At 38.9% G+C, this 27,386-nt stretch overlaps 1 protein-coding gene and 1 pseudogene across 1 annotated transcript in view; both read right to left on the bottom strand.

Moving 5' to 3' along the window:
* The window catches only part of LOC143672943 (uncharacterized), a 247,171-nt gene that overhangs the window by 98,076 nt on the left and 121,709 nt on the right, over positions 1-27,386 (bottom strand). The gene's annotated exons all lie outside the window — the stretch shown is intronic.
* On the bottom strand, positions 396-27,386 carry LOC143672949 (germinal center-associated signaling and motility-like protein pseudogene; annotated as a pseudogene).

Genomic DNA, 27,386 nt, shown 5'->3' with positions numbered 1-27,386 from the left:
GAAGCTTTACATTTATATTTATAATTCATAAACACAAGAACCTGAAAATGTATAGAAATAATTTTTTAACAACGTTCATGATACACATGAAGAATATACATAAAACTGACAACTCCAGAATAGAGCATGAAAAATAAAACTGCAAGATATTGTTCTGGAATGTGAACTCTCAACATTATGAAGATATTGATTACCCTTAAATTAACTAATTGATCATTGAAAATATACTTTTCTAAGTTACCCACTACTGACATTGATTCCAGGAAATAATTGCAAAATTTCCTTGCAGTTTGGCTTATAACAAAGAAAAAGTTATAGTCTTAATCAATCCAAATTTGATTGGACAAACAAATTATGTCTTAATTTCACACAATGAAATAGTAGGCAGCCATTAAAAATAATTATTTAGTTTTCAGTATATTGATTGCATTGTATATATTACTAGATTACATTTTGGTAGGAAACCCCAATTTTTTAATATTTTTGTTTGTGAAACATAGCATATATACAAAAAAGCAATAAATTTCTAAGTACATTGTAACAAGCTGTTATAGAGCAGATTTCAGAGTTTGGTATGGGTTATATTTCCACAATTTCAGGATTTTCCTTCTAGCTGTTCTGAGCTGGAGATGCAGAGAAATATCAATGTAATGACTCAGCAGTCATACTCATTTCTTGAACCCTATCTTCTATGTTATAACTCCTCTTTATCCCTTTACCTTTCTCCCAATCTTTAAAGGTATTTGGGCTCTGCCTATTCTAAGTTTTTCATGTCGGAAAGGGGTGTTGACAGTATGGAATAGGGGGATGGAACTAGTTAATCTTGGAGAGGGTTGCGCCTCTGGACTTCAGGACTTACCTGGCCTAGGAACCATATGGAGGTTGTAGGTTTCTGGAAAGTAATCTTGGTACATGAGCCTTTTATAGAATCTCAGTTAGAGACCTAGGTTTTCTTTAGGGTTGACAGGAATGGTTTAGGTTGGGGGTTGGCAACTATATGATATTAGCAATATCTAGTTGAAGCTTGTATAAAAGTAGCCTTCAGAATAACTTCTTGACTCTATTTGAACTCTCTTAGCCACTGATGCCTTATTTTGTTACATTTCTTTCCCCCTTTTGGTCAGGTAGGCATTGCTGATCCCACTGTGCCAGGGCCAGTCTCATCCTGGGAGTCACGTCCCATGTTGCTAGGGAGACTTTCACCCCTGGATGTCATGTACCACCTAAGGGAGAGGGTAATGATTTTCCTTGCAGAGTTGTGCTTAGAGAGCAAGAAGCCACATCTGAGCAACAAAAGGGGTTTCTGGAAGTAACTCTTAGGTACAACTATAGGTAAGCACAGCTTCTCCACTACAGAAATAAGCTTTGTAAGAGCAAGTCTCAAGACAAGGGCTTGACCTATTGACTTGGGAAGCCTTAATGTTTGAGCAGAGGATAATCTTAATGAATAAAACTATGTTGTGGTATTTTACATAATAGCTCACCCATAAACATTGTCCCTTCTATTGCATTCCATGAAGTAGGATTATCCACACCCACTCTATTTAACTCAAGTGTGGCTATATTACTTGTTTTAGAAGATGGAATGTGAGTGTAAATGACATGCATTGTTTCCAGTAGAAACTTAAAGAGCACCCATGCCCCTCTTTCCCTCCGCAATGCTGGCCAACATGGTGTTTCAGACAAAGTCTGTTCCATCAGCTTTGGTCCAGAGGGAAAATGATATTGTCCAGGGCTAGTGGAACCACAATGATCTACAGATTCAACACAATCCAATAAAATCCACATGAGTAGTTGTAGGAACTTGGAAGCTGATTCTAAAATGTATATGAAAATAAAAATTACCTAGAAGAGTCAATACAACTTTGAAAAAGAACTGACTGGGAAGACTAAAACTGCCTGATCTCAAAACATATAAAATACAAAATTCAAGACAACGTGGGATTTGCATAAATATATACAAAATACAGAGTATATAAGTAGACATATGCAAACATTGTCAGTTGATTTCAACAAGGATGTTGGGGAAATTTAAAGAAGAGAAGAAAATCTTTTCAGCAAATGTTATTGGAACAATGGAACATCAGTATGGAAAAAATGTGAACTTGCACCGTTACTTCAGACAATATGTAAATATTAACTCAATATGAATCATAGACCTAAAAGCTAAATGGAAGCTCTACAACTTTCAGAAGTAAGATCTGGAGATAACTTTCTCAAAAATTTCTTAAATACAGTACAAAAAAAATGGATAAGTTGAACTTCATCAATATTTTAAACCACTTTTTCTGAAGACATTCTTAAGAAAATGAAAAGGCTAGGTACAGAATGGGGCATATTACATACTGTACATTTATATGTATAACAAAGGAATTGCATTCAGTGTAGATGAGAACTGTTACAACTCAGTAACAAGATGACAAGCAACCTAATTTAAAAATGGGCAAATGATATGGACAATTCACAGAAAAGTATGATTACACAATAAACACATAGTATAAAAAGCACATAAATCATCAGGGAGCTGCAAATCTAATTGTAATGTTATCTTATCATTGCACATCCATTAGAATGGCTTTAATTAAGATATTAGCATAGCCCAAATTTAACAATTATGTTGGTGATAATATTAAATAATTGCAACTTTCATACATTGCTGGTATGCATGTAAAATGGCGCAATCACTTAGGAGATCAGTTTGTCATTTTCTTATGAAGTTAAGCATACACTTGCAATATAACTCAGAATATTCTAAAATCATCATACTAGTTTTACTCATAATGCCAAAAGCTGTAATTACCCCACCTGCCCATCAACATGTTTTGATTGACAAATTAGGGTAAACACATGAAATTATGTATCATTCAACAATAAAAAGATGTGAACAACTGACCTAATCTGTAGCTATACAAAGCAGAGCACTGGTTGCTAGGACTGGTGGAACGGACTGAAAAGAGCATGATGGAACTTCCTGAGGTGAAAGAAAAATTCTGTATGTTGATGAGTGGTGATTGCGTGTGTGCACACATTTGACAAAACTCATCTAAGTGGACCCTTAAGGTGTTTTGCATTTAGTTGTATGTAATTATAACTCAGTAAAGTTGATTAAAACATAAATATAAAAATTGCAAACATTTACATGCATAGTAAAAATAAACTGGCCTTTAGAAAGCAGCATAGAGTTTAAAACGTATTTTTACAATAGCGATTCTATTGCTCTCCCAACCTCATAAGAGTTGAATTTCTAATTCTTCTTAGTTGAGAAACTGAATCTCAGAAAGATTATGTGACCTGCCCATGGCTTATAATTAACAAACAGGTCAAATTTAGACGTTTGGACTCCAAATAATGAAAAATACTGTTCATTAGTCCTTTGTCCCTTCTGCTATAGTTACAGGTTGTTAAGCAAAGTAAAATTGCACAGTCTTTTCAAATGTGAAATATTTGTTATATATTAAATAACTATAAAAGCTGATGTAGAGAAAAAAAGTTCTCATCTCCTAAAACTGATTTGTACAAGATTGGGATATTTCTGACTGTGGATTTTCTAGAATCACAAGATTTCTATTAAGTTCTTCTTTTGCACATTGAAATCGCCACAACACACTACAAGAATTTTCCAAGGGTATAGAATCAAAACTTGTATTAAAAAAATTTAGATAAAAATAATTTTCTGACCAATAATTGTCATTGACCAAAATATCAGTATATTTTAATGACATAGAATATATATATCATGAATAGCTTGTCAAGTAAGATCACTGCATCCTGATTGGGAAGTTGGCATATTATTTTTAAATGCTTTGGAAATAAAAATTTTTAAAGATTGATTATTCATCGTTTTGCTGAAATTTGAAGTCCAGACAATATGCATCTACTTTTTTGTAGCAGTTACTAGTTACAGGTTACATATCCTGGTATGCTACAAATAAAGTTGTTAAGCTACGTTTATTTTCCATTTTTAAAATAGTAATCTTTTAACAAAATCATCAAATGTGTTGAATATACTTCCTGTGAAAGGCAAAGATGGGCAACTACACCTGATTTGTTTCATTTTGTTTTATGACATCACAGCTACACCTCTGGGACCAATACCAAAAGAACATATTGATACTTGTGTTATTACCACAAGTTTACAAGGAAGAATCCCCAGTACATGGAAGCGGCAAAATTGAAGTAAACGTCAGGTTATCAAAAGGTCTGACCACCCACCAGTTTTATATTTTTAAGAAATTCCTTGAGTAGATTACACTTCAAAAATGAATTAAGTAGGAACAGAAATACTGTTTTGTCTATTGGGATAGCAGGGTGGGGAGTACAGCATTCTAGAACATATATCTGTGGATGCTTAAAGTCCTTGGAAAGTTTTCCACCTTATCCATGTCCTCAACCCTTACAAACAAGAGATAAAGAATGATCCATGTCATTATAACATAAATTTACATGGTTTAACACCATCAACAGGGATGTCATGTTTCATATTTAACCAAAACAATATAGCAAAATGGCATGAATTTTAACCTCTGGCCAGAAGGTGATTCATGAACCACCGAGAGAGAAAGAGACCCCCAGAGTCCCTCATTCTGGATCATCTTTGTTATGTGGAAGATAATGAGGCCACATGAGGGTTTCTAGTAAGGACACACAAGTTCATAATCATGTTCATGGATGCTGGAAGAGGGCCTAGGAAAACAAGCTGTCCTCAGAAGGGCATATTCCGTTTCTGACCCATCTCTAACTTGCCTCACTCTCTTTGTGGTGGCATCAATGTTTTCATAGCCATTATCATTGGAGCTCAGGGAGGATCTCCGATGACTGTGATTAATGATTGTGTAGCATACTTCATAACTATTGCCATCCTCATTTTCCTGATAAGCAGTGGGTGAAACATCTTGACTTTCCTTATCTCGATTTTGTCTCTCCAATACAGTTGTCTCCTGCCGCCTCCTTGCCACTTCTGGGTTTACCTTCCTGTGCTTCTTTTGATTTGTTCTCGAGAAACTCTACATTAAGTGGTGTTGAGCTGAGTTTTGAATGGCCAAGCTTGATATATTGTTGGGGCATTCAGGAAAATATCTTTTCATTTGGAATATTCTGCTTTATTTCATTTTTATTCAAAAGGTGTATTTAATATGCATCTCTGTGGCCTCCTTCTCAAGTTTGGACTCCAACCAGTGATCAAGACCTTTGTGTGTATTTCCACTGTTCAAAATTCAGTTTCTTTGTGTTTTCAGAAGCCTGAGAAATCAGTGTCTGTAAATAATGCACACAGCCAGTTCTTATTGGCTTGGAGTTTTCAATATCAGGATTTGCCACCAAGTATCAATACCTAGAGTAGCCATCTTCTGAGTCTAGGAAGACCTAGAGGGCAGGAAAGTAGATTTTTCAAGCCTTCCTTGATCATCTGTCAGCTTTCTCTTCTACGTCTGAAAAAGCATAATCTACATCTTGGTTCAAGAAGGCTGATGAAGTTCAGGGTCTCTCTCTCAATGAGAAGGCATGTGGCGAACACAATCAGGACTTCTCTCTCAGCTGGAAGGGCACATGGCGAACATGACATCGTCATCTGCTAGCTTTCTCTCTTGGCTTCTGGTTTCATGAAGCTCCCCAGGAGGCGTTTTCCTTCTTCATCTCCAAAGGATGCTGGCTCATGGAGTCTCTGCATCTCAGGGCTACATTGTTCTGCTCTCTCTGAATCTCTCATTCTCCAAAAAACTATTTTGACTCTTGCTTTGAGTCTACTGTCTATTAATGTAGCCACATCCACCCTGTTTTCAGCAATTAAGTGCTGCCAACTGGCTTCTCCCAACTTGGGATCTGGTCAACCCCATTATGTTTAAGAATTCCAGCACAGTGACGGCAGTTACCACAGTAAAATCTGACCTACAGAGAAGTGCAGCTACAGAGCTCTTCACAAATTTATTTCTCACAGTTCTGGTAAAAGTTGCATCACCAGACATTCCTGGGGTGTAAGAGCAGGCTTTGCATGATATATCCACTCTAACATTCCAATCTCCTTATAACCTCTGGATCCCCTCATCTACTTTATGCCAGGGCAGTTCTGGCATTGCAACCTCAAGTAATGTCAGCCACCTTTTGATCCATGTTTCAGACAACCATACAAACAAACTGTTAATGTTTTTTCTAATCCCTTAAACTATAACATTGAATGCAGAATATCTGCTTAGTGGACCCAATTAATATATTCAGCATGATCCAGCTTTATATTCCTCCCAACATTATCCCACACCCTTAAAATCCATTGCTGATAATAATAGTGAAATGTACAATGTACAAATTTTAAAAATGTTTTTGCATGAGGAAGAACAAAGGAATGTCATTATTTCAGGGTGCTGAAAATAGATGATAATTAATACTTTAAAATGTCACCTTACATGTGAGACTAAAGCAAAAAATGTTTATTTGTTACAAAATTTATATTTTGACTAGAGCATTTCCTAACATAACTCATATAGATAGTTTGATTGAAGGTCACAAGTACTTGGATCTCAGTAGGACATGAGATTTTGTTGGTTTGTCCAGAGTGATGCCCTGATGAATCCCAGAGTGATTTGATCAGTGACTGGAAAAGTATTTGCAAGCCCCCTTCGGGGAATGGTGAGAGTGGGGAGAAATTCAACTTCCCCAAGTTGAATTCTTGATATTCTCACAAGCAGTGTGGACAACCAAAGCTATAGGCTGAGCCCCCAGTCTTGGGATTTGTTCATATGAAACTTAACCCCACAAAGGATAGGTCAAATCTACTTAAAATTTAGGCCTAAGAGTCACCCCCAAGAGAGCCTCTTTTGTTGCTCAGATGTGGCCTCTCTCTCCAGCCAACATGATGAGCAGTCTCACCACCCTCCCCCTCTCTGCATGGGACATGATTCCCAGGGGTGTGGACCTTCCTAGCAACATGGGACAGAAATCCTGGAGTGAGCTGAGACTCAGCATCAAGGGACTGAGAAAAACCCTAGAATGAGCTGAGAATTAACATCAAGGGATTGAGAGAACCTTCTCAACCAAAAGGGGAAGAGTGAAATGAGACTAGGCGTCAATGACTGAGAGATTCCAAACAGAGTCGAGAGGTTATCCTGGAGGTTATTCTTACGCATTAAGTAGATATCACCTTGTTGTTCAAGATGTAGTGGAGAGGTTGGAGGGAACTGCCTGAAAATGTAGAGCTGTGTTCCAGTAGCCATGTTTCTTGATGATGATTGAACAATGATTTAGCTCTCACAATGAGACTGTGAATGTGAAAACCTTGTGTCTGATGCTTCTTTTAGCTACTATATCAACAGAAGAGTAGAACACATGGAATAAAAATAAATAATAGGGGGAACAAATGTTAAAATAAATTTAGTTTGAAATGCTAGTGGTAAATGAAAGCGAGGGGTAAGGGGTATGGTATGTACAATCTTTTTTTTCTCTATTATTGTTTTATTTCTTTTTCTGTTGTCTTTTTATTTCTTTTTCTAAATCAATGCAAATGTTCTAAGAAATGATGAATATGCAACTATATGATGATATTAATAATTACTTATTGTATATGTAGAATGGAATGATATCTTAATGTTTTGTTTGTTAATTTTTTAATTAATAAAAAAAGTTTTATAAAAATCCATTGCCACACATATTCCCCTGATTTCTGTCTATATAAATTGGAAAACTCACACAGTTCTTTTGGAGTATAATGTACCTCTTCATGGGTGATACTTTGTACCTCACCTTTTTGGGCCTGTTGGGACTTTAGTTAAAGGGCTGTAAGATATGAGGAGTAGTGGGGGTGGATCATGAAAGGAATTAGAAGTATCTTCCAAGCCATTTGCTTCAGAGCATTCATTTGCAGCTTCATCTGGTGAAATAAGATTAATCACTGTAGGGCTAATCCTTTCAAGTGGAGATTGGGTGGCCAACTCTTCAGGGCAGGCTTTTTAATGCATACAGTGCCTCTAACAACAACCAGCCAACATCTCTGTACCTCCACTCTCCACAAAACTCTATAAAGATGTCAAAAACATTATCCCCCAGAGCCTGGCATCATACAAGACTCAGAAGAATCAAATGGTAATATTTTGACTATCTCTTTTGCCAACTCACCCCATTGATTAGAAGTATCATTCTGATTATGGGAGTCAGAGTCCTTAGAGTCTTTGAGTTCAGTGAGAGTAAAAAACCTATCACAAAAACTCATTTTTAAAATAGAAAACCTATCATAAAAACTCATTTTTAAGATTCTGTTTCTTAAGAACCACTCCTGGTACCAAGCTGTATTAGGTTTCTCTAGAGAAACAGAATCAACAGAAATATCCATAAATAAAAAATTTATAAAAGTATCTCATGTAACCATGGGAATGTAGTGTCCAAAATCTGTAGGGAAGGCTGTGAAGCTGATGACTCCCATGGAAGATCTGGACAAACTCCACAGGAGAGGCTTGCCAGTTGAAGCAGGAAGAGAGAGTGTCTCTTCTGAATCCTCCTTAAAATCCTTCATTGATTAGTTTAAATGTTACTCTACTGAAGACACTGCCCTTGGCTGATTACAAATGGAATCAGCTGTAGATGCAGCCAACATGATCATGATTTAATTCCATGAAATGTCCTCAGAGAAACAGACAGGCCAGCACTTGGCCAACTAGACAAACAGGTACCACCACCTGGCCAAGTTGTCACATGAAACTGACCATGACAGTATGATTTAAGGTCCATACTCTTTTCTTTAAACCCTTCGCTAAATGTGTGCAGGATGGATCATTATGCTTTTTGGCTGGATGAGTGGGAAACAACTGCTATTCTTGCTGCAACCTAGAAGCTATTTGATTTGATTATTAGTTTAAGGAATCTGCACCCACACATTACCAATATTCCCAAATCATAGCCCTCAGTGGCTATAAATCATCCTTCAGTGAGGCAGGGATCACAGAAAGTACCCTTTGAATTCTTTGGAATTAACAGAGAGAGAATGGATCACCAAAGACCACGGTATGTGCTTCCTAGCTTCAAAGACAAGGAACTTGGACTACAGACTCAGAACCATGGGAGAGTCAACCACATCCCATATAGATCCTTGACTTGGGGTGATTGCCCAGGCTATATGAAAGGTCAGAAAGAGCCCACTCATCACAAGTAGCTTTCATGTGGATAGCAGCCACTACTGCAGTGAAACTCTACATTAGTGCTTGCCAAAATGTGCATTTAGATTTGTTGAGAACTGTGCCACTGAGATTGTATTTTCCAGCTCTAAAAGGTAGCTAGCTTATTATGTGGAAAGGGAAATTTGGGGGACACAGGTTGTCTGGATCAAGAGGAATCTGCCCAAGCATTCACTGGGGGATCCTCTATCACATCTTTATTGGCACTGGGACCCAAATCTTGACTCTGCTAGTGAAAAGGAGGACATTGCCTACAATATGTTTTTGTTGTGGGTTTTTTGTTTGTTTGTTTGTGAAATTCCATACCAAGCATATTGTGGTTCTAGGCATTGAAGATAAGCAGTAAACAGAAAAGACAGAGATCTCTGCCTCAATAATAATTATTGTTTGCCTATTATGTACTGGGCACTTTTTGAAAAACTGTCCAGATATTAACACATTTAAAACTCACAACAACCCTATGAGTTTGTTAAGTACAAGCATTGTCCCATTTCACAAAAGAAGAAACTGTGGCATAAGAATGTTTATCCATTCAACAAATGGAGGGATGGAGGGATGGATGAATAGATGGATGGGTGGATGGATGTGTGGATGGATGGATGGATGCATGGATGCATGGATAGGAGGTGAGATAGTAGAAAATAGAGAGATGAGATAGATACATACATACATTCATATGCACATACATTCATATACACAGACATACATATATACAAACATACATATACTGATGGATGGATGGGTGAGAGACCACTCTATAAATGTTCACAATAAGCTGTATACAGTTGAAACCCTAAAGTTTAGAACATTCTTTATGAAGTATTTACTATATATTTCCTCTTATTGCACCATTTCTTTCTTTCTTTTTTTTTTTGCATGGGCAGCCACTGGGTCTCCAGCACGGCAGGTGAGAACTCTGCCTGTTTAGCCACTGTGGTCCACCATGCACCATTCCTTTTTAAGGAGGCTATTTTATACATTGTGAGGATGAGTCTCAGAGATATTTAAATCATTTACCTATGTTCACATTGCCGAGTGTGATTAGATTATTCAGTCAGTGCTTTTGTCCATCAGAAGAATTAGTTAAGAGTGCCTACATTTAGGTTAGAACCCTAAGGATAAATTCCGGTCTATCTTCCTTTCTCACTTGTCCATGCCCCCTCTTTAGTGACTTGCGACCATACCCAGATGTCTTCCAGAAGAAATTATATGTCCACAAGTTGGAGACATGATCTTAAAAACCACACCACCAAGAGGTAAATAGGCTGTGATCAGTCATCTGGTTCTGAGATTATGATCCTATGTTGTAATAGAGGCTAAGGACAGAAATTTCTCACCCAAATCAGTAGAATGGGAATACTGAGTGGTGCCTTGGGAGGGGCTTAAGTGTGAAACCCATACAAGAGTACACTGGACTCTACCTTTGAAGGGGCCATGAGGGCCTCTGACTTTTTTCTGAGATCTATAGTGCTACAAGGTGTCATCCACAGGGAAGAAAAAGAACTTATTTTTGAAGAGCCAGAAGCCATTTTGGAGTGGAGTCAAGGTGAGTAGGGAGAAATATACCTGAGAAGCAGCAGGCCTGGGTTCACACGCTCCATATATATACACTCTGGAAGTTTCTGAAAGAGTATCAGAATCACGGATCAACCTCCCTGGGGACCTGAGTCCTGTTCCCCAATAACAATGCCTCCAGGGGATTTACTGTTGAGTTAAAGAGTGGTAATTCTTTAGGACCAAAACAAACTTACTAAATACTAGACGCCTGATAAAGGAAAGTTTCAAGAGTCCAGTGGAGTGACTCCCATATAAGATTTGATGTACTTACTGTGCATACAAAATTCAATTGTTCATTCATTGATTCTTTTGCAAAATATTTGTTGAGTATCAGTTTCTATGAAGTTTGAGACACCATGTTTGGTACTAGGAGCACAGAGGGGAAGAAGGCAGTCCATGCTCACTCATGTGCAAGAATAAGCAAATATACAATGAACAACAGTGAAATGCAATGAGTGCTGGGACTAAGGGATGAACAGGAGAATAAACAATGACTCTGATGGGACCAGGGATGATGTGGCAGGATGAGTTCTGTACTCCTGAAAAAAAAAGACAAACAACCATGTTCTTAATATTAACCTGCATTCCTTTGGGTGCAAACCCATTGTAAATAGAGTCTTTTGGAGATGATTTTTTTAGTTAAGGTTTGGCTCAAATGAGTCAGAATGGGTATTAATCCTATTACTGGATTTCTTATGGAGAAAGCCACAGGGAAGAGTAGAAGGTAGAAGTCAACAGGAACCAGGAAGAGAATGAAGAGGACATCACCATGTGACAGAAAAGCTTGAGGAACCTCAAGAATTGCCAGCCCACCAGGACATTATCAACCCAAGGAGGTAGCCAGCCTTCTAGCCTCCAAAACCACAAGAAAATAAATTCCCATTGTTTAAGCAAATCTATTGTGTATGTGGTATTTGTCATAGCATCTGGGGAACTAAGAAAGATGGAATAGCAATACTGTCAAACACTTATTTGAGCTATGTGACCTTCAGCCAGTTATTTAGTTACATCATACCAGAATTCCTTATTTGTAAAACAGGGATAAATAATTCTTTCATTAGGAATATGTTGCTAGAACTAACTATTAATACATACAAAGTACTTAGAACAGCACCTGGCATATTCCAAGTACGATTCAAGAATTATTATTCTTAAGTTTTCGCTTTTCACTTGGCCCTATTCTGTGTGTTTTACATGAATCACTAGCCTACATGATGGAACTAGATACCTTGATTTCATAAGAGATGAAACAAAGGTTAAAGCAGTTGAGTGATGAGATTGCATAGCTTAAAAGTGATGGAACTGGAATTTGAAACTAAGCAGTCAGACACCAGAGCCTATGCTATTGACCCAATACAAGTCTGTCTCAGGACTATACCATGGTGACCCAGCAGGGGATGGGAAAAAAGGAATGGGAAGTCACCCCAGAAGATGTGACATTGTAAGTGGACTTTGACAAAAGTTGATGTTTGTGAGGAGCCACTGGATGTGGAACAGCTGATGTGTTTCCTGACATAGGATTCAAGGAGAAGGTTTGATAATTTTACTGCTAAGTTTTCAATTTCCTAGCAGTATAACTTCAGTTTTTTATGAGTAAAGTGAGGATAAGTATTTCTACCTTGAGAGGCTGTTATACAGATGAAATGACCTCACAAACATAAAGCACTTAGCACAAATTCTGGCACATAAACAAGCAATAAGTAATGGCTATTTCTTCCTAGCTTTGCACATCTGAGGCTGCCTCAAATTCCTCTTCCCCCCTTTTCCCTCCTGCCCCTACCTACTGCCCACTGCCATGCTCTACTTGAAACACTGGTGGCTCATTTCACATTGTCTCTTTACTCAAAAAATACTCTCCTGGTTTTCCTTCTCCCTTCTGACACCTCCTTCAGCATTTTCTTTCTAGATTCTTCTTCCTTTGAGAATCCTTCCATTGATCATCTTCTCTCTTCCCATTCTACACATTGCCCAAAATAATCTGTGCATCAAAATACTGACAACTCCCAAACCTTCATGCCCAGAGAAGATCACTTTTTTCATCCTCTGACCCTGATTTCCATCTACCACCTCCACTTGGATGTCCCAGCAGAACAGGTCCAAACTGAAATAATCTTTTTCATCTCATTCAATTGCCCAAGCTAGAAACTTGGAGTCATCCTAAAATCCCCTGGCCATTCTCTCTCCACATCTAATTAGTCACAAAGTCTTGTTATTTCTCCTTTTCTTGAAGCCTTTTATCTATCTCCACTTCTTGTACTTAGTACTGAATCTTGTCATGGATTATATAGTTTGGGGATTGTGTTAGTTAGATTCAGTTGTCAACTTGGCCAGGTGAGCATACCTAGTCTTGTTGCTGCAGACATAAGCCAATGGTATGTAAACCTCATCTGTTGCTAATTACATCTGCAGTCAGCTAGGAGGCATGTCTGCTGCAATGAGAGACGTTTGACTTAATTGGCTGGTGCTTAAATGAGAGAACGCAATGTAGCACAGCTAAGCAGTTCGGCATTCCTCATTTTGACACTAGCAGCTCAGCCCAGGCCTTTGGAGATGCAGAAAGAAGTCACCCCAGGGAAAGTTGTTGGAACCCAGGGGCCTAGATAGAATACCAGCAGAGACCATCCTGTGCCTTCCACTTAAGAAAGAACCTCAGTGGAAAATTAGCTGCCTTTCCTCTGAAGAACCAACAAAATTAATCCCCTTTTATTAAAAGCCAATCTGTCTCTGGTGTGTTGCATTCTGGCAGCTAGCAAACTAGAACAGGGATCATTTCCTAAGAGTTCCCACTTTCAAGACTTTGCGTTCCATCCTCTACATCAGAAGTTAGCAAACACTTTTTCCTATGAAGGATCAGATTATAAATATTTTAGCCTTTATAAGCACAGGGTCTATGTCACCACTACACAACCCTAACATTGTAAGGCAAAAGGAACCATAGACAACATATAAATTAATGTATGTGACTATATTCCAATAAAATTCCATTTACAAAAAACAAGAACCTGCCGGATTTGGTCTGTGGGCTATATATAATTTGCCAACCCAGCTCTACCTGTTACCAAAGTGGTCTTTTTAATATGATTAAGTGTTCATCTCTTTCTTCTGTTTAAACTATTTCAAAGACTTTATAATGCTGTCAACATAAAGTCCAAAATACTTAATAAACTGCAAGGTCCCCCTTGTCTGGTCTGTTCTTCTTCTGTCACTTCTCTTATGTTTCTCCATGGCATGCTCCCCATGCTTCAATCTTCCTTAGATCCTGGAATATACTGTAAATTTTCTTTCACATCTATGCTTATACACATGCTGATGCATCTTTCTGAAAATGTTCTTTTTTCTACTTACTCATTTACAAAACTGATTTATCCCTCAAGATTCAAATCAAGTCTTATTTTCTATTTGAATCCTCCCATTCCACAACTAGGGTGAAATAACCATTTCTGGTGATTTTTATTTCACTGAAAAATGTGGAATTCCTTGAGGATGAAGACTATGTCTCACTTATTTTACTGTTTTGGTGGTGTGCCAGTTTGAAGCTATTATGCACCCCAGTAAAGTCATGTTCTTGAATTTTCATTCAATATTCCTGGGTAGGGTTTTTGTTGTTTCCATGAAGATGTCATCCTACCCAATTATGCACTATGGTTTCCATGGTTTCCATGGAGATCTGTCTCTACCCATTCAATGTGGGGTTGTTTAATGGAATCTCTTAATAGGGAGCCATTTTGGAAGAACTTTAGAATGAACAGAGCCACCAGAACTGACAGAGCCAACAGAACAGATAAGAGCCACAGGGAAGCCATTGAATATTCCCAGGGAGAAAGCCAGCAGATCTTGTCATGTTTCTTTCCAGCTGAGAGAGGAACCCTGAATGTCATCAGCTTTCTTGAACCAAGCTATCTTTTCCTGGATGCCCTAATTTGGACATTTTTATACCTTACCTTAATTTGGACATTTTCACAGCCTTAGAAATTGTAATTAAGAAATTCCCCTTTTAAAAGTTGTTTCATTGCATTCTCACAGCTTATAAACTAAAATAGATGTCAAAGAAATCCTCAGATTTCCTAGAAGGAATCTGAGGTACCAGAATCCATGTTAAAAATTAAAAATCACATAGCTAATAAGGTTTATACTGCAACCTAAATCTGGAATACATGGGTCCTAAATTCAGAATTTCTGCTCTCTTTAAAAGTCAGAAATAAATATATAAAGGTAAATTAGTCCAGTGTCTGTCCATTATGAAAATCAAGTCAATAGTTGAACTCCACATTCATGTGGGTCTCCAGCAATGGAATAAGGCAAATGGAGCTCTGTAAGGATCCTCCAGGAGAAATAATGTGGTCTTTCCCCTTTCTCTTATTTTCAAGTCTTCTGGGGAAGTAGGTGAGTATAGCCCAAAGATTCCAAGCTTTGCTGCTATGCAAACACCAAGAAGAGGCTGCTTGGAACTCCCCAACTGACTAGATCAATTCTATTCACTTGTTGGCTCTCTTCCCTGGTCCGTTCTACACAAACTCTTCACAAAATCATCCCACTCACAAATGGAATAGACCACATTATCAAATGTGTGCACAACACAATGGACAAGGAAGCCCTCAGTCTCTGTGGTGATCTACTTTCCATGCCACATCCATTCCAGTTTGAAGAGGAAACACCATGCTTTTGGTAAGGGGATAGCTAATGTGAAAAAATACTAAAAACATATGACACAAAACTCAAATTCCCTATTTCTTTCTGAAGAAATCACCCAGAATTGCCTTAATTCCTATTCAGCAATGGAATTTTTTAATCATTTTTTAATACTTTAACTTTTGTGAGTTCATGGGAGGGAAGACAACATCCCAACCTCAGGCTTGGATTTTAAATATAAGTTTTCAAGGATGAGAACTGACCGTGACCTTTTCAACTGTGTTTTTCAAACTAAGCTCTACAGAATTCTAGGGCTCCTCTAAGACTTGTGATGAAGAATGTTCTCCACCAAACTTTGAAGGTTTTCATTGCATCTTCTTGTTTTCTACTTTGAGTCCAAACATTTTTGCTAAAAAACAATTCTGTTGCTTAGTGGAAATAACAAAAATCACTGCATTCAACTTGATAAGTAAGAATAATGGATCTGGAACATCCCAAGGGATCAATTTGGTATGGATCTACAGATTACTGATTATATCCAGAAATCATTTCAAAAGCAAATAAAACTCTCAAAATAGTTGATAGATGGTTGAGCAATGAGCCTTCTTTTAATTTACTATACCACTCTTCAGGTGCCACAGGCCAGGAGCTTCATCACTTTTTCCTTGGTCATGAAGTTGGTCCCAAACTCCTGAACTACACATCACTCCCCCACATCAGCTCAACTTTCTGCTATGTAGCTTCATGTTTGAGAGTTAGCAGTAATAGTTAGTCTTGTTACTCAGCCTTTTGTTCCCAAAGGCACAGCTTAGTTCCCCTCAATCATGATGCAGACTCGGTTGGTTGTCTCAGTCTGCCTTAAGTAGCTTGTATTCTTGGTCAATCAGCCCTAAAGGTGCTGTCTGCAAGTTAGGACTAGACAGGTCCCATTAAACATATAAGCTTAAGAGGAATAGTAGCCAAACATAAAAAAATCTCAAAGGTGCAATATAAATCTCTTAATAGACAGATGTACAGATACAGTTACTAATTCAACAATGATAATTTGAGCTCCTACTAGATTCCAAGCAATGCACTAGGTCTTGAAGATTTAGGCCTTATGACCTCTGCCCACAAGAATCTCAGGGTATAAGGGAAGAGAAAAGCCTGCATAACTATCTGTGGGACCCATTAATATGTGACAATATCAAGACATACACAAATATTCACTGGTGGGAACCAAACAAACTTTATTTCTCCTCACTTCTCCAGTGCTGAGCTCCAGACACACATAAGCTCATCTCCCTTTCATGATCTTCCCAATCTTATGCATTTATCTATATTCCACACTTTGCTGGAATTACTTTCTCTCCATCCTTTTTCTCCAATTCTCAAATACTTTATTGCTTATTCTGTGTCACCTGCATCTAACTCATAGATGAATGTCCCTGGCAACTAGCAGGTCTTTAACAAATATTGATGAGTAAATTAAAAGCCCCACTTAAGTACCTCCTCTTCTATGAAGGATTTAAGCAAATTTAGCCTTCTACCTTCTCCATAATCCCATAGCCCTTCATTTGCAACTTCATCAAAGCATGCAGGACACTCTAGTTAAATTATTGATTAATGTGTCTCGCGTCCCAATTATCCAATGTTCTCTAAGAGTAAGGATAGTGTTTTGGCTTGTAAGATGCCAGAATGCAGTATATTAGAAATGGAACATTTTTTTAAAGGATAATTTGTTAAATTGCAATTTGTAGTTCTAAGGCCAAGAAAATGTCCAAATTAAGGCATCCAACAAAAGATACCGTAATTCCAAAGAAAGGGCCAATGGAGATTGGGTTTCTCTCTCAACTGGGATGGAACTTGGAGACATCTGTTAGCTTTCCCTACTCATTCCATAAGGCTTCCCCAGGGTAATTTTCCCTCTGCTTTTCCAGTGGTCTCTTGGTGTGTGGGCTCTGTTGGTTCAAAGCTTTTTCAAAATGGTTCCCTCTTAAAGGGTTCCAGTGAGCAACCCCACCTTGAATGTGTGAGACATATTTCCATGGAAATAATTTAAAAATCCCACCTGGCAATACTGAATAAGGATTAAAGAGCATGGCTTTTATGGGATACACAACAATTTCAAACTAGCACAGATGGTATTTTGTATACATCACACATTTCCTTAACAACCCTCACTCTTCCTTGGAATTAGCATGGCTTGATAGTTACTCAGCAGTTAGTAAGGAACTGATAATGCAATCAACATAATAATGAATGAATGAATGAATGAATATACATATAAAACCCATGCAGATACAAAGAAGAGAGAATTCATTCTAACTAAGGATATCAGAAAAGCCTCCAGGATTAAGCCTTGAAAAAATAATGGAAGTGTGCCTAATAAAGGAGAGAAGCTGAAGCACTCCAAGGAGATGCACTGGCATGAGCAAAGGTAAGGAACAGTGGAAGAGTGTGGCAGATTTGGGCAATAGTGTGTCCATTGGTGTGCTTGGAGCATAAAAAACAGTTGCAAGTATGTTGCTGAAGGGGTGATGGGGGAGGTCAAATGATGAAGTTCTTGGTGGTCCCTCTGAGATGTATGGATTTGTCATGGAGTCACTGAGGAACATCTATGCCAGGCTGACATGGTCAGACTTGTGTTCTAGGAAGATAAATGTGAACTCCTGGTGAGAATGTAGGCCAGGACACCCTTCCAGACTCCTCACTTGACTGTGTCTAGAGGCAGATGGCAAAGATATGGACTAAGGCCATGAATATGGAGTTGAAGATGCTGGGGCAGCTCAATAGATTTTTAGAAAATAACTCAAAAGGATTTCAAGTTCAGCAGGAAGAGAAGCCTATACATGAGAAAAAAGGAACCGCTAAGAATGTAAACTAAAATAAGTAGAATCAGATAGTGGGGGCTCTGTATTGCCAAGGCATTAGTTTTCTAGAAGAAAATGGCACAAACCCAGAAGTCACGTCTAGAGACTGTTATTGTGAACAAGGAGAGAATCCAACAAAGGAAAAAAAATCCTTCTGTATTTTACAGGAGTGTCATGGTCAGGTTGATGTGTCAACTTGGCCAAGTGGTGGTACCTGTTTGTTTGGTTGGGGAAGTGATGGTCTGTCTGTTGCAGTGAGGACATTTCATAGAATTAAATCATAATCACATCAGCTGCATCCACAGCTGATTCCATTTGTAATCAGCCAAGGGGCATGTCTTCTGCAATGAGTGGTGCTTAATCTAATCACTGGAAGCCTTTTAAGGAGGATTCAGAAGAGACAGGTTCTCTTCCTGCTTTGGCTGGTGAGTCTCTCCTGTGTAGTTCATTCAGACCCTCCATTGGAATCATCAGCTTCACAACCTGCCTTGTGGAGTTTGGACTCTGTGTTCCCATGGTCATGTGAGACACTTTTATAAATTTTATATTTGCGAGTGTTCCCTGTTAATTCTCTTTATCTAGAAAACCCTAAGTCCTCTTGTACAAGGAGGTACAAGACTTGTAATAAAAGCTGGTGTTCCAGTTTGCTGGCTGCTGGAATATGATATGCCATTATGGAACAGCTTTTAGAAGACAATTTATTAAGTTGCAAGTTTACAGTTATTTGGCTCTGAAAATGTACCAATTGAAGAAAGTCTATAAAAATGTCCAAATTAAGGTACCAATAAGAGGTTATTTTCACTCAAGAAGGGCCAGTGAAGTTCAGACTTTTTCTCTCAACTGGAAAGGCATGTGGTGAACATGGTGACTTCTGCTAGCTTTCTCTCCAGGCTTCTTGTTTTATGAAACTCCCCCAGGGGTGTTTTCCTTCTCTATTTCCAAGGGTCCCTGGCTGCATTGTCTCTCAGCCTCCTGGCTCTGTCATTCTGAAGCTTTCCCCAAAGTGTTTCCTCTTATAAAGGATTTTAGTAAACTAATCAATACCCACCTGGAATGGGTGGGGCCACATCTCTGTGGAGACAATCTAATCAAGTTACCAGCCTATTGTGCTGAATAGGGATTAAAAGAAAGGTTGCGCCACAGGATGGGATTAGAATTAAACCATGGATTTTCTGGGGTGCATAACCCTTTCAAACCAGCACAGCTGGGTTCCTGGCTGAGGTTCTCATTCAGCTGACTGAGAGCAACACATGCATAACTAACAACCCAGCAATGCAGCCCTTACTTAACAGCTGCAAAGGGAGCCATGCTGAAGGAGGGAAAAGTGTTCTCAGGAATCCTCAAGTGACAACTGCAGGGCTCACTTACAAAAACACATACACTCATACTGTGAACATTCTAGCTGTTGTGTGTGAGTGAGATGCATTCTAAAAGCATCTCAATGTTTCTCTTGCTTGTTTTAAGGGTGATCCTATTGTGTTTTTAGCTGTGAGATCTTCTTAGCAGTCCCACTTTCCTCATCCATACAAAAAAGACAACAGTACAAACTACTTCCAAGTGTGATTGTAAGAACTGAAGAAAATGGATATGAAAGTTCCAGGTAAACTAAGGAGCACTAATAAATGTTGGAGGTTAGTGTTAATATTTTATGAGCCAAAAATACTTTACCTAGCATTTGTTTCTGCATGTTTCTGAGAAAATTGTGGTTTGTTTCTGTATGATTTGTGCAAACCATCTGAAGGGTTAGCAATTACTTTTTTCCTGATGGAGAATAACCTTCTCTTAAAAAGGAAGTGATTCTTTGTTAATGGCAAGCACACTGGGAAGTTGAGACTGACTTTTTCAGTGTAACTCTGAGATGGGGGGAGTCCACTAACCTACTATAGAGCCTTGAGGTGCCAGAAGGTCAACAGAACTAAACACCAGGAAAAGAGAGAAGACTTTTGTAACACACTCTTCTCAAATGGTTCCAAAGGTAGCCACCAATGTCTTACCACATCTCTACAAGAGCCTATGGAGTAAAGAACAGACAACCTCATAAAATGTGACACCTCTGATTAAAGGTTGATACCTTTGGTGTGGGGGAGGAATGGCAAAAAAAAAAAAAAAACAGAACATACAGGCTAAGAAGACCAAGATAAAATTTGGTCTTTTTATTTCAGGTCATTTTTGCCTTGTGACTGTATCTTATATCTTCTGTTTATTTAGAAAACACTTCCACCCTCATTATCCCCTACATTCCTCACAGTGAGCCTTAGAGATAGATACTATTTGTTTATTATTCCCATTTAAGAACCAAAGAAACAGAAACTTAGCATGAGATGCAGTGAAAAAGCAGGATCAATTATGTGGGTCCCAGCTTGCTGCTCTCCATGTACATCTCAACATTTTTTAAAGTTCCCCATGGGCAGGGACCATGTCTTCTGTTTCTCTTAGTATGTCATCTATCACACCTAATAGCAGCACATAAATTATCTTGGTTTTTCATTTATTTTTCTCTTCACAAATACCTGTTGAGCACTGTTCTAGTTTGCTAGTGACCAGAATGCAACGTGCCAGAAATGGAATGACTTTTAAAAGTGGGAATTTATTAAGTTGTAAGTTTATAGTTCTAAAGCCATGAAAATATCCCAATTAAACCAAGTCTATAAAAGTGGCCAAACTAAGGCACCAATAAGAGGTTACCTTCACTCAAGAACAGCCAATGAAGTTCAGGATTTCTCTCTCAACTGGAAAGGCACATCGTGATCATGGCAATGTCTGCTAGCTGTCTAAGTTTCTTGTTTTATGAAGCTCCCCAGGGGCATTTTCCTTCTTCATCTCCAAAGGTTTCTGGCTGTGGCCTCTCATGGTTCTCTTTGCTCTCTGTTGGCTCTGTCATCTTTCTGAGACTACTGAGCAATTTGTGAAGCTGGCAGCTCTGATGATGGGTCCTAAAGTTAGACATCATGCACTGCAATGGTGTCTTACTCATGTCTACTTAGGAGGTTCATTGGCTAAAGCAGTGAGAAAGTCCTTCCTTGAAAGTCTCCAACTGATTGTATTGTCTTGCTTGTGGGAGGCAGACATTAGTTGATTACAGATGTAATCCACCACATACTGCAATCAACTGACTGATGATTTAATAAACCATGAAATATCCTTGCAGCAATGGTCAAGGCAGTGCATGCCTGACCAGACTACTGGACATCAACACTTGGCCAAGTTGACACTAGAACCTGACCACCATAATCCAACCCTTGTGAACTTGGCAGCTATACACGTCACCTTGAAACATGCTCATTTCCAAATAGAACAAAATAACAGACATTTGTTTCACCTAACAGTACTCAACTGTTCTGCACACAATGGAATAGGGTGCACGTCTTTAGGTAACATTCATTCTAAAACTTTGTAACTTATAAGTTAAATAATATAATGAGAAAGATAATGATTTATGTCACATAATAACAGGAAGATAAGATATTTGCTTATGTACAAATGTAAACATAATCATAGGAAAACAAGGAGGAAATATTCATATAATCACAATCTTCATTTCTGTAACTGACCATGTGGTTGTTGTTCATATTTATCACTAGCTTCTTCTAGTCATTCCATGTTCTCTTTGCCCTTAGCAAGCAGTTCAGTTTGCTGTGGTTCTTTCCCAGGTGGTGTGACTCAAACATTCTTTTCTGAAGCTTCTGCACCATTGGTAGTCTTACCCAGACTGAGTTGTGGCAGTTTACCATTGGACTTTAATCACAGGCATGGCAGTAATAAGAGACAACCTATGGGATCTCCTGTATTCTAGGAAAACTCTTCTTTACAGTCATTGTGGAGTTGCAACCCTATTTCCCCATGATGGTCAGGATCATTCACCCAGGACAGAACAGTAATTCTCTTTCATGCTTGTTGATTCAGTGGCATGAGAAGACCTGTGGCCAGACAGCAGTCTGAACTTCCAGTTCAGTGGAATCACTGTTGTGTCTCCTTGAAGAAGCACTCATGCTTTTGGAACTAGGACTTACAGAACAGCAGAGCTTAAGGTTTCAGGGAAAGGAAGCAAAAATTTTCCTAGTTGATCAGTACTGAGTAATGCTGCTCTCATTTCCACCCCTTGATTCTTGGATCTGTGAATCCTGGCTATGGGAGAAAGAGTATCATACAGTGGACACTGATTCCAAGCATACACAGCCTCTTGGAAAACACTGTCCCACCTTGCAAAATATTGCCATGTAGTTGGCACTGTAATTGGGTCTTCAAAAGGCCATTCCACTGTTCCATCAACCCAGTTTCCTCTAGGTTATAGGGAAAATGGTAAGATCAGAAAATTCCATGAGCATGTGCCTTTGCCCACACTTCATTTGTTGTAAGTGGTTTCCTTTATCAGAAACAATGCTGTGCGGAATATCATGATGGTGGATAAGGCATTATATAAGTCCATGGATTGTAGTTTTTGCAAAAGCACTGTGTATAGGGGAGGCAAATTCATATCCAGAGAATGTGTCTATTCTAGTTAGAACAAATTGCTGCCTCTTCCATGATGGAAGTGGTCCAATGTAATCAATCTGCCACAAGGGAGCAGGCTGATCACTTTGGGGAATGGTGCCATATCAGGGATGGAGTGTAGGTCTCTGCTGCTGACAGATTGGGCACTCAACCATGGCAATCAATTGCCAGTTCTGCTTTGGTGAGTGGAAGTCCATGTTGCTGAGCCCATTCAAAGCCTTCATCTTGACCATCATGCCCACTTTGTTCATGAGCCCATTTGGCAATTTCAGGAGTAGGTGAATAAATTCTGCCCACTGGGAGGACTTCCCCTCATGGCCCTTCTTTAAAGACATAACCTGAAGGACTTCTGGGTGGTCCCTGCATATCATTCACAACCATGTGTAAACCAGTCCCACGTTTTCTTTTCCTCAGTCGACTGACTGTTAGGGACTGCCCAAAAGGCCACAGCTCTGATGTGGGAAAGAGAATATAATGTGGCAGGAGTGGGTGCCATGGGCATTTTAGCCACTTCCTCATGTAACTAACTTGTGCCTTGAGGACCCGCTCAAGCCCTAACTCTCATATACCATTTCCATTTTATGACTGAGTGTTGCTATGCATGCCCAACTTTATGGCTTGGTGGATAAGATGACACCCAGCTCACGACAGGCAACTCAGGTCTCATGGTATCTTGGCCACCCATGGTTAAGCATTCAGTCTCTGCTAAAGCCCAGTAGCAGGCTAAAGGTCATTTCTCAAAAGAGAATGGATATCTACAGTGGATATTAAGGCTTTGCTCCAAAATCCTGAGGGTCTGAATTATGATTCTCCAATAGGGGCCTGTCAAAAGCTCTAGAAAGCACCCCTATTTGCCACTGACATTTCCAGCACAATTAGAAATGCTGGATCATATGGATGAGGTAGCAGAGCATCTTGCTCAGCAGCCTGGACTTGCTACAGAGCCTTCTCTTGTTCTGATCCCCACTCAAAACTAGCACTTTTTCTGGTTACTTGGTAAATGGGCCAGAGTAGCATACCCAAATATGGAATATGTGGTCTCCAAAATCTAAAGAGGCCAACTAGGCACTATGCTTCCCTTTTGGTCATTGGAAAGGCCAAATGTATGAGCTCATCCTTCACTTAGAAGGGATATATCAACATGTCCCACATCACTGGACATATAGAAATTTTAATGAAGTGGAAAGCCTGTGTATTTTTGTGGCATTTATCTCCCATTCCCTGGCATGCAAATGTCCTACAAATCAGTCTAGGATAGCTGCTACTACTTGGTCACTAGGTCCAATAAACATCAATAATAATGGAACACTGTGATGTCTTATGGGAGGGAGAAACAATCAATGTCCCTGAAGATAGATTTGTGACATAAGGCTGGAGACTGATATACCCCTGATGTAGGGCCATGAAGGTATACTGCTGCCCTTAAAAGCTGAATGCAAACTGGTTCTAGTACTACTTACTGACAGTTATTTAGAAAAAGCATTTGCTAGATCAATAGCTGCATAGTAGGTACAAGGCAAATAGCTGATTTGGTCAAGCAATGATACCAAATCTCCAACAGCAGCTGCAATTGGAGTCATCACCTGATTAAGTTTATGACAATCCAGTCATCCTCCAAGACCCACCTCTTTTCTGCACAGATCAAACAGGATTGCTGAACGGGGATGTGTTGGGAATCAATACTTGTGCTGGTTTGAAAATAGGTACCCTAGAAAAGCTATGTTTTAATGGTGATTCAATCTTGTGGAGACAGCCATTTCTTTTAACCCTAATGTAACAATGTAAATTTAAAATCTGATTAGATTATCTCCACGGAGATGTGGCATGTGCAGTTGGGTGTGATCTCTGATTAAATGGAGATGTGATTCTGCCCATCCCAGGTGGGTCTTGATTAGTTTACTGGAATCCTTTAAAAGAGGGAATATTTTGAAGAAATTCAGAAGTTGCAGAGCCCACAGAAATTTCAGAGCAGAGCTGACAAAGGTGCCAACACTTGGAGAACAGAGACATGGATGTTTGGAGATGCTTAGAGCCTAGCAAATGTCACTATGAGGTGTTAAGCAAGCCAGAACCTGGAGAGAGACATGGGAAACCAAGAGATGAAAGCCAGCCATGGAGAAGCAAAGTAACTCCCACAAAAGCACATGCTGCAAACAGAACCCCGGAGCAAGGGACTGACCAGCAGATTCCAGCCACATGATTTCCTGACACATGGAGGTATTCCTGACACATGGACCTTCCTTGAATTAAGGTATCTTTCTCTATATGCCTTTGTTTGGACATTTTTATATCCTTAGAACTGCAAAAATTCTAACTTAACAAATTCCCTTCATAAAAATCATGTCAATTTTGGTATATTGAAATCCAGCAGCTTACAAACTAGTACACCATCCTGAGCCTTCAAATACTTGAGAGTGGCACAAATCTCTGCAATCACTCGAGGAATACAGTACTGCTTCTGATTCACTATTTTGTTAAGTAGGGGAAATGCTAGTGCTTCTGTTTGACCTTTTTTAGTATAATAGCCCTAACTCCATGAGTCAGAGAACCAATGTGGGGATTCTGCCAGTTGCTGAGTATGTTGATTCCAATTATGCATTCTAGAACTCCAGAACTGATCTGATCATTTACTTTTTGCCAAGGCAAATTCACCCTGGTATAAGGCTGAAGGTCTCCTTGTGGAATGCTGGGAGTTAGTTTAACAGTATAAATTTGGGGCAGTGTAAAAGGGTCCTTCCCCAAGGCCTTCCCCTCATTCAAGGAACACTGGGCTGGTAAACAGTGTCAAGTCTGGGAACTGATTATAGGACCATGACTCTGTTTTTGAAATTCAAGTTAGATTTCTGTTCACTTGACCTAGAATTCTTCTGCTTATACAGTTCAAAAAAGAAGTTAACACATTGCCCATCTATTTTACTTCTAGGTATTCCAAATCCCACTAGCCAATGCCACAAGTCTCTGTTATTCAGATATCGTGATTGCTGCTTTGAGTCTACTGTTCATTATGGAGGCCATGCCTACCTTCTCTATGGTGATTAACTGTAGCCACAGTGCTTCTGCTAACTCAGGATCCAATCATCCCTATTGTGTTTAAGCATCCCAGATCAATGACAGTAGTTCCCACAATAATAATTGTCCTACAGAGAAAGGCAACTTCAGAGCTCTTTAGGGATGATTGAGCTAGTCTCATGAATTTATTTCTCAAGGTTCTGGTGAAAGATGTGCCCTCTGGACATCCTTGGGGTGTATGAGCAGGTCAGGCATGATAAATCTACTCTAGCATTCCAACCTCTCTAAATCCCCTAATCTACACTACACCAGGGCAGTTCTGGCACTTCAACCTCATGTAATGACAGCCAGCTTTTGATCCATGTTCAGTCAACCATCCAAACAAACTTTTGATGCCCTTTTTAATTCCTCATCCCACAATATTGAATGCAGACTGTTTATTGGGCCCATATAAAATATTTAGCCTGATCCCACTGTATATTCCTTCCACAATTATCATACACCTTTAATGTTCATTCCTACATATATTCCCCTGATTTCTGTCCCATATAGATTGGAAAACTCAACCAGATTTTTTGAGTATAGTGAATTTCCTTGTAGGTCATATTTTGTACCTCCCCTTTTGGGGCCTGTTGGCACTTTAGTACAGTTATAGGTCTTGAACAAAATAGGGATAGTGGGGGTGGGTCATGAAAAATTAGAAGTGTCTTTCAAGAAAATTACCTCAGTACCTTCCATTACAATTTCATTGGTGAAACAGGATTAAATGCTCTAGAGAGAATTGTGAGGGATGTTTCCCTAGGGGAGGTGGTCACATGTTTAGTAGGTACTGAAGGGCTAATCTCTTTTGGTGGAGGTTGAATTGCAGACTCCTCTGGGCAGATTGGAGGCTAGAAAGCTGTTTCCTCAAGGCAGGCTGGAAATCAGAAAGTTCTTTTCTCAGGGTAGTCCATTATAGTTCTATCTAGTAAATGCTCAACAGATTCCAGGAATTCCATATCCCCTTTGCTGTCATTAACACATAAACCCGTCTCATATTTCAGGATCTCATTCCTTTCAAATCAAACCCTTTGGTTTAATGTCAGACACACTGCAAGTTGAGATTTTAATTTATATTGTAAAGCCGCTACTCACACAATGAGACTCTGTGTCTGGCTTTCAGAGATCTTAAGTCTGTAACCACAGAAAATAAGATTTTCTTTCAGGGCACACAAGGAAACTTATTCCTCTTTTATATGGTGTTTAAATTGCAAATTTGAAGACTTCAACTAATCCCTTTCCTTAATCACTGTATCTAGGATATCTAATCTCAATCAGCTAATATCATTTTACCACTTAATTCCAAAAAATTCTGTAAAGGTGTCAAAAACAGTTTTACCCAGAGCCCTGCCTCCTATAACTGTACAATTAGCAGTTTAATGGTGACATTTTATGTATCTCTCTTGACAAATCTCTGCATGGACTGTCAGTACCATCTTGATTATTGAAATTGGAATCATTATTCTGATTTAATCCAATTTGACTATATTCTTTATCTTCAGACAGTGGAAGACAATGTTTTATTGTTAAAATATTATCATATAAGTGACAATTATTGTAAACCAAGCATAGGCAGGCTTCAGTTAACTGACTTGATGTATAATTTAGGAGTTAAGTTTACTGTCGTGAGACTCACTTCTTTGGCAGGCATTACCAT

This window comes from Tamandua tetradactyla, assembly GCF_023851605.1.
Source record: "Tamandua tetradactyla isolate mTamTet1 chromosome 22 unlocalized genomic scaffold, mTamTet1.pri SUPER_22_unloc_2, whole genome shotgun sequence".
Taxonomy (NCBI): Eukaryota; Metazoa; Chordata; class Mammalia; order Pilosa; family Myrmecophagidae; genus Tamandua; species Tamandua tetradactyla.
Note: the sequence above shows the minus strand (reverse complement) of the source record. Positions and strands in the feature narration are given on the sequence as shown.